Source organism: Sus scrofa, chromosome 7, assembly GCF_054392235.1.
Source record: "Sus scrofa isolate SSC_HxYL_T2T_F1_AM1 chromosome 7, Sscrofa_HxYL_maternal_Yorkshire_Landrace_v2.0, whole genome shotgun sequence".
NCBI classification, from domain to species: Eukaryota; Metazoa; Chordata; class Mammalia; order Artiodactyla; family Suidae; genus Sus; species Sus scrofa.
Genome location: NC_139389.1, coordinates 131,994,413 through 132,005,807, shown reverse-complemented (window position 1 = coordinate 132,005,807; position 11,395 = coordinate 131,994,413). Strand labels below are relative to the sequence as shown.

General features: G+C 53.2%; 1 long non-coding RNA gene across 1 annotated transcript; it reads left to right on the top strand.

Annotated features, from left to right (window-relative positions):
- Nucleotides 1-2,588: 2,588 nt before the first annotated feature.
- LOC146401920 (uncharacterized) lies at nt 2,589-10,692 on the top strand. Its single transcript, XR_014811366.1, has 2 exons — nt 2,589-3,260; nt 7,580-10,692. It is a non-coding gene; the product is annotated as an uncharacterized LOC146401920 (long non-coding RNA).
- The last annotated feature ends 703 nt before the right edge of the window (nt 10,693-11,395 follow it).

The window sequence follows — 11,395 nt, the reverse complement described above, 5'->3', positions numbered from 1 at the left end:
GAGCAGAGACCCAAGCCGGATCCTTAACCCACTGTCCCCCAAGAGAGCTTCATGCTTTAATTTTTAAAACGGGAAACAAGTGACGTCGAAAATACAGAGAAATTGGAATCCTCATAATTCTGGTGGAATCGTAAAATGGTGCAAACGCTTTGGAAAACAGACTGGCCGTTCTTCAAACTGCTCCAAAGAGTTATAATATAACCCAGCAATATAACTCCTAGGAATGCGCCCAAGTAAAACGAAAACCCAGATCCACATAAAAGCTTGCATACAAATGTTCACGGCAGAATTATTCGTAAGGGCCAAAAAGTGGAAACAACCCCAGCGTCCGCCACCTTGGGTGACATCCTTGCCGAGGACAGGATTTTAGGCCCGTGCCTCTCTTTTCTCAGAGGTCTTTAACCCTCTCGTTTCAAATGCGAGTAGGAAGCCGAAGGGCCAGTCTGCTTCTCTCTTTTGCACTGGAGTATCAGTTTCCTATTACTGCCCCGCAAAGTAACGAAACTTGATGGCTCAAAACAACACACTTGTATCCTCTTAGAGCTCTGGAGGCCAGACGTCTGACGTGGTCTCACTGGGCTAAGATCACGGCACTCTTTCTTGAGGCTCCAGGACAGAAGCTGTCTCCTTGCCTTTTCCAGCTTCTAGAAGTCACCCACATTCCTTGGCTCATGTCACCTTAGGAAGGGGCCACCTTCAAAGCCAGCGATTAAGGTCAGGTCTTTGTCTGCCTCTCTTTCCCCTCCTTTCCCATAATGAGGGACCCCTGCAGTTATTTGGGGCCCACCTGGATAATCCATGTTTATCTCCCTATTTTGTAATTCTACCTGCAACCTTCAATCCCCTCTGCCATGCAACCGACATCCTCACGGGGCGCTGGGGCGCTGGGATTAGAACGGGGCGTTTTAGGGTGGGGTGGGAGGGCACCGCAGAAGCCTGCTTTTTTCGCCCAGGAAGCTGAAAGTTTCCTGGAATCATCCCTGTTCTCTGGAGTTCAGAAATTTCACCAGAGTGCAATGAAACGCTAAATAATCAGACAAAATATGACAAAGAAAGGTAGCTTGGAAACATAAAAAGACTCAACTTTGAGTTGTCAAAGACAACTAAATATTAAAATTAACTCATTAAATTAAAATTAACTAGATATTAAAAGACAAGTTTTAAAATGGAGCAAAGAAATCAATATTTGAACCACAAATTAGGAGTTCCTGCTGAGGCACAACGGGCTTGGTGGCGTCTCTGTAGCCCCAGGACACAGCTCCGCTCCCCGGCCGGGTGGACCGGCTTAAAGGATCCAGTGTTGCCAGAGCTATGGTGCAGGTTGCAACTGTGGCTCGGATGTGATCCCTGGCCCGGAGACTCCATCCGCCATGGGGTAGACCAAAAACAACAAACAAACAAACAACTCGATCGCAAATTAATAAGAAATTAATGAAAATGAGTCGATGGCATAGCTATGTCTACGGGAAATAGCAATAGCAAATCTTCAATGTCTTTATTGTATAGCAAAGACTATATATAAATAAAGAGGCAATCATTTTTAAACACAACCAAAGAATAAATTATAAAACAAAACTTACTGACAGATGAAATTAAAATCTGCTTCTTCCACAAGAAATAAAATGGAAAACTCACAAAGCGCAAGAAATAAAAGGCGAGAAAACAAAAAGTACACTAGGGATGAGAAAGGCCTTATAGTCGCACTGGGTACCTGAGAATAAAATCATTACAAGAGGCCACCGTCGCAGTGTGATTTCGATAAATTGAAGAATCTACACGACATGGATGATTTTCTTAAAAAACAGATAGAAGAGCTGGTAACGGAAGAACTTAGGAGGAGCTGGACCCAAATCGACAGGGGGGGCAGCTGGTGGCAAGCGCTGGGGGAAGCCAGTCACCTCCAGGACCTCCTCTGAGAATGGTGACACCCTGGGACTGTGCGAGGCCCGGGTGGTCCTGGCAAGGGGAGAGACAGCCCCAGACACCGCGTGGCCTCGGGCAGGTCCCTGCCCTCGCTGGGCCTGGGTTTCCTACAAAGCTGATTCTGGCCTGCAGAGCTGGGGCCTTACTTGGAGGGGGCGGGGGGGGGGGTGGCTGGAGGGATGAGGGGGGGGGAGGTGGGGGCTGCTTAGGGGACCGGGGAGGGATGAACCCGGGATGAGAGCGTTTCTGGTCACCCCCCCCACCGACTGTTTCAGCCACAGCAGCCGCCTCGTCAACCATATTATATAAAGTGGATCTTCCTGCAAGATTTTATCTGCAGGAGCTGTTGCTAAAACCAGCCACGGACAAGCCAGATGATCCTTCCACCCCCGATGTGCTCTCAGCTCTGATCTTTTCCCAGTGTTCTCTGCCAAAGGTCACGGGCTTGGGGGACTTAGAAACAACTTTAAAATTCTGAGGGTCGAGAAAGTTGTTTCTAAGTCCCCCAGTGTGTGTGTGTGTGTTTTCCTTCTTGTACAGAACCGCTGCTGAATGTGGAACAGAATTTAAATTTGGTTTCCCCAAATGACCCAGAACTAGGCTAGCTTGCAGCCGCTGATGGGCGGGCAAGGCGGGCACACAGCCTCCACCCAACACGCCCGCCCGCCCGACTTTCTCCTCTGAAGGCGAGGAGAGCGTTAGAGCCTTTGGGTAAAAATAGCTTCGTGCGGCTTCCACCAGCGAGACGCTTAGAAAAGGAAAGAGGATTCATTTACTAAAAAAGCAAACGCCTCCCAGATTGTTAGCATGCTTTTGGAATTCATTTGTGCAAAAGCTAGCAGGGGGCATAAAGACGTCCTTGCCCTCTAATTCAGTATTTCGATTTCTGGGTGCTCGCCTGGAAGTCAATCTAACTAAAAGGGAGGCTCGGGACGAACAAGAGTGAGACGCGGGAAGCAGGAGAGGATGCTCACGCCTGAGGGCAGAGGGTTAGGAGCTGCATACAAGCCCAAAGGCTCACCTTGACCGCAGCCCCGTTGCTAAGCCTTCACGGGTTAGTGCATCCCCTACCCCTCACTAATAACCTGTCTACACCAGGCCTGGTGCCAAGCGCTGGAGGAAGAAGAAGGAACCACAGGCAGAGTTTATGCCTCAGGCAGCTGAGGGACAGAGGGGCTACAGGCAAGGAGGCCGAGTGCACCCAGGCTTACGGTTCATTGCGATGAAGGAAGAGCAGTGGAGGACACATGAGAGGGGCTGGAAATCAGACGAGGCACTCAGGGAAGGCTTCCTGGACAAAGTGGCTTTTGAGCAGAGTTAGGGGGCCGAGAGAACAGGTAAGGACTGGGGAAGGCTGGGCGGTGACAGGAGCATGCTGTGGTGTGGGGACCAAAGTTGCGAGTGGCGGGGCGGGGGTGGTGATGGAGAGAAGAGCCCAGAGCCCCTGACCAGGGCCTGTGCACAACGGGAAGCAGCTTTTCTCCAAGAGCCACTAAAGGGGTTTAAGTGGGAGGGTAAGCTATTAATTAATTAATTCTTTTGAGGAATGCACCTGCGGCATGTGGAAGGTCCCAGGCTAGGGGTGGAATTAGAGCTGTAGCTGCCTGCCTACACTGTAGCCACAGCCACACGGGATCCAAGCTGCATCTGCGACCTACACCACAGCTCATGGCAACACCAGGTCCTTAACCCACTGATGGAGGCCAGGGATCGAACCTGCAACCTCTAGGACACTATGTCTGGTTCTTAACCTGCTGGGCCACAAGGGGAACTCCTCTGAGAGTGAGGTATTTGGAAAGCTCAGTCTGACTGCCCCGTGGGGCAAGGCCAGCGTGGCTGCAGCCGGGCCAGAGCAGAGGCAGCTCAGAAGGGGAGACGCTGCGGACACGGGCCGTGGCTCCCGGAGTCTTGGAGACGCAGCCCAGTGAGGCAGTGGAGTGTAAACTCTGAAAACCGACCACAGGGGTTCAAGTCCCAACATACTCGCTGCGCAGCCCTGGAAAGTTAACTAACCTCTCTGAGGTTTAGTTTCTTCCAAAAAAAGGAGGATCGTCCTAAAAAGAAGCCACCTCCTCAGGTGGTGAGGGTATTAAAGGAGCCAGCAGGTGTGAGGCCTGGGTAAGTGCCCTCAAGGTGGCACAGCTGGCGTTGTCACTCTTACCCGCAGCCTGTTGATATGGGCAGTGAGTCAAAACCAGGGGTGGAGGGAGATGCCCGTTGCCAGCTTGGGTGGGTGGGGCCGTACAGGGTTTGGGGAGAAGCGTGAATGCATTTGATTTGGGACATGAAACTGAGGCACAGCGGGTGAGCAGATGGACATCCGGGGACGGGCTGAGGAAACTGAGTCAGACACTCACTCAGGGAGCTCCCATTGTGGTTCATTGAAAACGAACCTGGCTTGTATCCACGAGGATGTGGGTTCGATCCCTGGCCCTGCTCAGTGGGTCAAGGATCTGGTGTTTCTGTGACCTGGGGTGTAGGTCGCAGATGAGGCTCAGATCCTGTGCTGCCGTGAGCTGTAGTGTAGGCGGGCAGCTACAGCTCTGATTCAACCCCTAGCCTGGGAACCTCCATATACCGCACCTGTGGCCCTTAAAAAAAATAATAATAATTAAAAAAAGATACAGACTCAGGGCTGAAGAGGTGACTGAGACCCAGAGAGCCCAGGAGACAGCCCGGGAGGGGCGGAGCAGGAAGAGGAGAGGGCAGAGCCCCGAGGGTTAAGGGACAGACCAGGGAGGCTTTCTTCCCACTGGGAGCCAGGTGAGCCTGTTTAAATGCCCATGGAAGAAGTCCTCGGAAAGCGCACTGCACGCGCAAGGGCCTCTGTGAGCCTGGCCTGTATTCTCTTATCATTGTCATCACCTGTCATCGTCAGTGTCAGAGGCCAGAACAAAGAGTGATACTGTTAACCGCAGCAGCCTGCTGTGCTGCTGATAGGAGTTATTTATAATGAAGGTATGATGACGGGGCAAATGCTTACAAAGTTGCATGAAAAAAGCGATATAAAGCATTGTATCTGCACAAAGCAATGTGGTAACTACAGAAATACATCTAAAAATGTACCATAGGAAAAAATCCAGGAAGGAAATGCATGGAGAAATAGCAGTGCTATTTCTGGGTAGTAGTGATATGGCAGGGCTTATTTCTGCATTTGCTATGATGAGTATGTATTAGTTTTAGCATTAAAAAGTACAGTAAACTTTATAAAAAGAAACAAGGGTGGCTGGGGCCTGTCCCTGCCAAGGTCACAGAGACCTTGAGCAATCCCGTTCTCCAAGGCTCACGTTTCTACATCTATAGAAAGACAGGGCTGGCTATGGAAAACAGAACAGAGGTTCTTCAAAAAACTAAAAATGGAATTACCATATAATCTGGCAATCCCACTCCTAGGCATATATCCAGAAAAAACCCATAATTCGAAAAGAGACATGCACCCCAACATTCACTGCAGCACTATTTACAAAAGCCAGGACAGGGAAGAAACCAGTAACCACCAACAGATGAATGAATAAAGATGTGGTACATCTATTCAACGGAATATTACTCAGTCATAAAAAAGAACAAAATAATGCCATTTGCGGCAACATGAATGGACTGAAGAATTATCATACTCAGTGAAGTGAGTCAGAGAAAGACAAATACCATATGATGTCACTTATATGTGGAATCCAAAATACAACACAGGAGTTCCTGTTGTGGCTCAGTGGTAATGAACCCAACTAGTATCCACGAGGATGCAGGTTCCATCCCTGGCTGCGAGCAGTGGCTTAAGGATCTTGTGTTGCCATGAGCTTCAGTGTAGGTTGCAGACAAGGCTCATATCTGGTGTGGCTGTGGCAAAGGCCAGCAGCTGCAGCTCTGATTCGACCCCTAGCCTGGGAACTTCCATAGGCTGCAGGTATGGCCCTAAAAAGACCAAAACCAGAAAGAAAAACCACAAATGAACTTATCTATGAAACAGAATCAGATTCACTATGACACAGGATGCATAAACAAGGTCCTTCTGCACAGCACAGGGAACTATATTCAACAGCAGGTGATAAACCATCATGGAAAAGACTATGAAAAAAAGTAACAAAAGAGCATCTCCCCACCCTTGCAGACACATCCCAGGAAGGAAAGGCTGTGAGTGTGGTCAGACCGCCCTGGGGACCCTGGTGCTGTGCAGCTAGGAGGCCCCCCAGATGGCTGCAAGCCTTGGGTGCTTTCTCTGCCGCTCCACTCCCTGCTCAAAGGCCACCATCCTGAGTGCCCAGGCGTAAGCAGTCTCTGTCACTGCTGACCTCTCCCTGTCGCCTGCTATCTTTCTCCGAGAGCAAGGACTGTGGTAGCCTTTGATATCCCTGGTCCTCGCACAGCGCCTGGCTCAGAGAGCAGATGGTACTTCTCGGATGGATGGATGGATGATGGATGAACATAATGGTCCCCGCTGGACAATGCACATCAATGCATCAAAATTCTCAGGACATCCACACTAAAAGCTTGCTCGCATTTAACTCCCTGACTCCCAAGCCCAGAGTCTATCAATACCCCGTTGAAGTGAGGTTCCATGGAACACCCTTGGGGAAATACTCCCCAGAGATGACCCCTGGGCCCCCCTGCAGTCCCATCATTTTACAAGATGTTCAAATTAATGTTCCTACCGGGGGGTCGGCCAGAGTACCCGGGGGTCGGGGGGGTGGGGTAAGGGTGTGGCTGCTCCAGATCTTTCTGTCTGGCTGTCCTGAGCCTGCTGGGGCCTCTCCCTCCTCTGCTCTGGGTAATGTTGGAGCTTGGGAGCTGCCGCAGCCGGGGAAGGAGCCGCGCAGGAGTGAGCGCACCAGAACGAGGGCAAGGGCCTTGCTGAGCACCTGAGTTTCTGCAAGTGCTCTCACCTGAGCCAGATGCCAAAGACCCGCAGTGACTGGAGGTGAGGGTGGAGCCACCTCAGGTGCCCCCGAGGCAAGAAACAGAGGTGCCGTCTGGCTTCTCCCACGGCTAATGTCAAACCCAGACGATGAGCTGACGCTGTGGTTTCTAAACCTGCTAGCTCTGCCACCTGCCACTTCTGTGTGACTCAGAGTAAAACCAAAATAAACCCCGTGAGAACAGAACACCACGCGGCCCGGCGGTGACGACGTGGGGTGGGCAGTGTGCTGGATTGTGGCCGTCGGACCCCACGTGTGGCAGTCCTGGCTCTAAGGGTCCTCGGGGTAACCTCAAGGCTGGAGAAGCCCATTTGGTTCAAGGAAATCTTGGAAATGCCACCAACCCTGCCCCATGGCAGGGAGTCAGGCACTTTTCCAACTCAGAAGGAGGGAGAGATTGCCCTCAACAATTATACACTGAAATGTTCTAAGCAAATTCTTCCCCAGTGCCCCCGTTCTGCCCTTCCCTGGGGGCCGGGGTCCTCCCCTGTCTAGGGGTTTGTTCCACTGCACCCTAGGGTCTCCAGTTACCCATTGTGCATCAGTGAGGCTGGTAGCTCTAGAGGAAAAACGGGACATGGTCTAAAGGAACCGGCCGGGCACAGGGGACTGGTGGAGTGGCAGAGACGAGCAGATGCACCTCCTTAGGATGGTGAGAACGTGGCCTTGACGCCCTGCCCCGCAGACACTGGGGCTGGGGGAGGGGAGGGACAAATCATTTGAACTCTTTTGCTTTTTTTTTTTAGAGCTGCTAGGGGTCCGACAGGAGCTACAGCTGCAGGCCTACGCCACAGCCCCAGCATGTGGGATCCGAGCCGCATCTGTGATCTACACCCCAGCTCACAGCAACGCCAGATCCTTCACCCACTGAGCAAGGCCAGGGATCGAACCCTCATCCTCATGGATCCTGGTCGGGTTCGTTTACCGCTGAGCCAGCGAGGGAACTCCTTGCTTCTTTGTTAAATGAAGCTCCTGGATGATGGACCTTCTCCCTCAGCGTCTCCCACCATGGACCCTTCTTGTTCAACCATCAGCGTCTTGAGAGCAAAAGGGCCCAAACCTCACGTTCGGGAAAAGCCGGTGTCCACAGGTTTCTTTACGACGGAGCCTGCCCACGCCGGGACCTGGCAGCCTGCACTCCAGTCCGCATCCTTCACGTGCTGTACGAGCACGTGGTGCTTTCTCCAGCCATTGGAAACCCTCTCCTGCTGCCCCTCGGATGACACTCTGCAGAGCACGGGTCCGAGAACGCCCTCCCGGTAGCCCCCAGGTCGAAAGAACTGGGAGTTCTCCCTTGGCGCTGCGGCCAACTGGCCGCCGAGCCGCGTGGGCAAGCACCTCTGTGTTTCCGACCTCCGTCTCTCGGTCTTAGAGGACGGGCCACCCTACCGCTCAGGCCGGCCGTGCAGAGAGCCGGTGGGGACGGTGGGAACGCCGCAGCGCTGCTGCTACGGCGCAAGGGAGAAAAGCCGCGAGATCCACGAAAGCTGAGCACGTGCGGACCTGCGTGCGTGCGTGTGTACATGCATACGTGGGTGCGTGCATGGGTGTGTGCGTACGTGCCTGCGAGCAACGTCTCGGAGGAGGAGCCGAATCCCAGTCGAGCCGCGTTGCCAGGTGCCGCCAGACGGCTGGTAGAGTTTGCAAAGGAGGTTTCCCTGAGAGACCTCTCAGCCTCCCACAGCCACGTTAAGGGTGTAGAAGGGTCAGGAATTGGAGTTCTTAAAAAAATATTTGTAAGGAAAATGACTTTTGGGAAAAGTCGAGCTGTTGATTCCAACCCCCGTTCTCCCAAGAGGGCGGGGTGGCCTTTGCTACCCTCTCATCCCAGTGGGTATGAAGGCTTGGCGTGTGGCCCCTGGAATGTGTGGACTTAGTAGCTGCCAAATCTGTAGCGTGGAGTTCCCATTGTGGCTCAGCGGTAAGGGACTCCAGTAGTAACCATGAGGATGCGGGATGGATTCCTGGCCTCGCTCAGTGGGTTAAGGATCCCGCGTTGCCGTGAGCTGTGGTGTAGGCTGCAGATGTGGTTTGGATCCCGCATTGCTGTGGCAGTGGTGTAGGCTGGCAGCTGCAGCTCAGATTCGCCCCTTAGCCTGGGAACTTCCATGTGTCGTGGGTGCAGCCCTAAAAAGACCCCCCCCAAAAAACACCCCACCAAAACGAAACCCAAAAAACAAAACAGTGGGTGTCGAGGGTGGGACCAGATGTGAGCCGCAGGTGGTGTCATCTCTGATCCCATTCACAGGGCCACCTGCAGGCCAGCGGGACTTCCATAGAAAGAGGACTGTGGAAGGTCCGCAGGGGCGGAGGGGGGGGGGGTGGGGGGGGAGCAGCGACCTGACAGAATGCCGTTTCCAGGTCAGTGGGATTGACGGTGAGACTATCAGCAATGCTGCGACTCCCCCAAGAACCTCTGGAAGCGCCCTGAGAAGGGGCAGCTGAAACACCTGCCAAGAATTTCCTTTCTCCCTCCCCACGCCCCCAGCCCAAGGTCAGACAGGATTTGACAAGTGGAGGAAGAGCGAAGGCGCGCTCTAGTTTTGGCCACCAGGTGGCGCACCCGTAGCCAGGAGGGCAGGGGAGGGAAGGTTTGCTTAAATCTCCTTTGAAGTTCTGACGATTGAATACCTTTTCACTCCTCATCTTAGGGGTGCAAGGACCTTTGATTCTAAGCCAAAATAACCAAATGTGTTTTTAACTCATCCACATTTTGAGCTCAGACAAAATCTGCGTTCAAGAGCTCAGCTCTCCCTTAGGCTTCCGGAGTGCAGGGTGCTCGCACCTGCATCCCACGTCCCAGCCCCAGGGAGGCCTGAGCTTGTGTCTCAGTTTTTTTTCTTTCTAGGGCCACACCTGTGGCATATGGGGGTTCCAAGGCTAGGGGTTGAAAGGGAGCTGCAGCTGCCAGCCTACACCACAGCCACAGCAACACCAGATCTGAGCTGCATCTGAGACCTACACCCAGCTTGCAGCAACCCTGTATCCTTAACCCACTGAGCGGGGCCAGGGATCGGATCTGCATCCTCATGGATACTAGTTGGGTTCTTGACCCGCTGGGGCACATGGGAACTCCTTGCATCCCATTTTTACTGAACCATGTGGAAGAGCGTGGAGGAGGCAAGATGGAGCCACTGGGGCCCTCTGGGAGGGACTAAACTGCCAGGAAGTTTCGCCTTTAACACGGCTTCTCCTTCCAGAAAGAACAGAGGTTTCTCAACCCCTCCTTGGGTCTGGTCCTGCTTGCATGCCAAGGTGGGAAGGATCCAAGCTGGGTGGCCCAGGAGGGGAGTGTCCTGGGGAAGCCTGAGGCCGTGTGCAGGGATGCGGCCGAGCATCCCCAGTGGGGGTGGGGGCGCAAGGGGGCAGTCAGTGGCAGAGTCTGAGGAGGGTCCTGAACTCGGGGCACAGGCTGGCTTGAGCCCCTACCTGCACTCTCAGGGAAGGGGGCACGGGTGGTGGCTGTATGTCTCGGGCTTTGTGTGGCTGTACTGCATCCCCAGGCAATGAGATATGGGGCTGGTCTGACACCTGCAGGAATCTGCATCTGGACCGGGTATTGGGCAGCAGTGAGGAATCACCGTTAGGCCTGCCAGCTGTGATGATGTCACAGTGGTCCCATGAAACAAAGTGTCCTCATCAGAGCAGCAGACTGAAGTATTTCTAGGTGAAATGGCACGATGGCTCAGACGTCCTTTTAAAGTGCCCCCATCCCCCCGGCCCCCCCAAACTAGGGGGACAGTGGGAACAAGATATTCAGAATGTCAATAATTTTCGAAGCTGGGTGAGAGGCTCTTTTTACTTCTGTGTATGTTTGAAATTTTGTATTAAAAAAATTGGGGGGAGTCCCCGGTGTGGTGCAGGGGGTTAGTGATCTGGCTTGTCTCTGTGGAGGAGCAGGTTCAATCCCCGGCCCGGCTTAAGGATGTTGCTGCCGCTGTGGCGTAGGTCGCAGCTCTGACCTGGATTCCATCCCTGAACTGGGAACGTCCATGGGCCACAGCAGTGGCTGAAAAAGAAAAAAAAAACAACCTGGGAACCAGCAAGAAAAGTAGCCTAGAATGAGTTTCTACTTCGCAAGAAGTACACACTTATCGCCTCGTTTTCACAAAGAAGCCGCCGCCTCCTTGTTGACCCCCTTCTGAGGAAGCCAGAGGGTCTCAGAGGTTACTTTTTCTATGTGCTCTTCTGCTTCAAAGAATAGATGAGGTTGGCTTGTTCTCACATCACAGAAAAATGACCCGTGAGCGCCACGTGTAATCTTTAGGCAGCGGAAGTAATCACTTGAAAAAGCTGGGGGGTGGGGGGGTGGGGAAGATGCCCGAGTGGGTTTTCCAGTGAACCTCGGACAGCACCTCTCACCCCGCCGCCAGGGTGGCCACCCCCAGTGGAAACCACAAATGTACAACCAGGATCCACTGAACTGCCTCCCCCACCCCGCCCCCAGCCAGCTCCAGCCAACCCTGGCAGCCCTCCCACACCTGCACCGTGACCTTGGGATCTTCCTCCACCCCAGCACGCCTGGAGCTCCTCCTGCCAGGAAGTCTTTGCACACAGGGGCT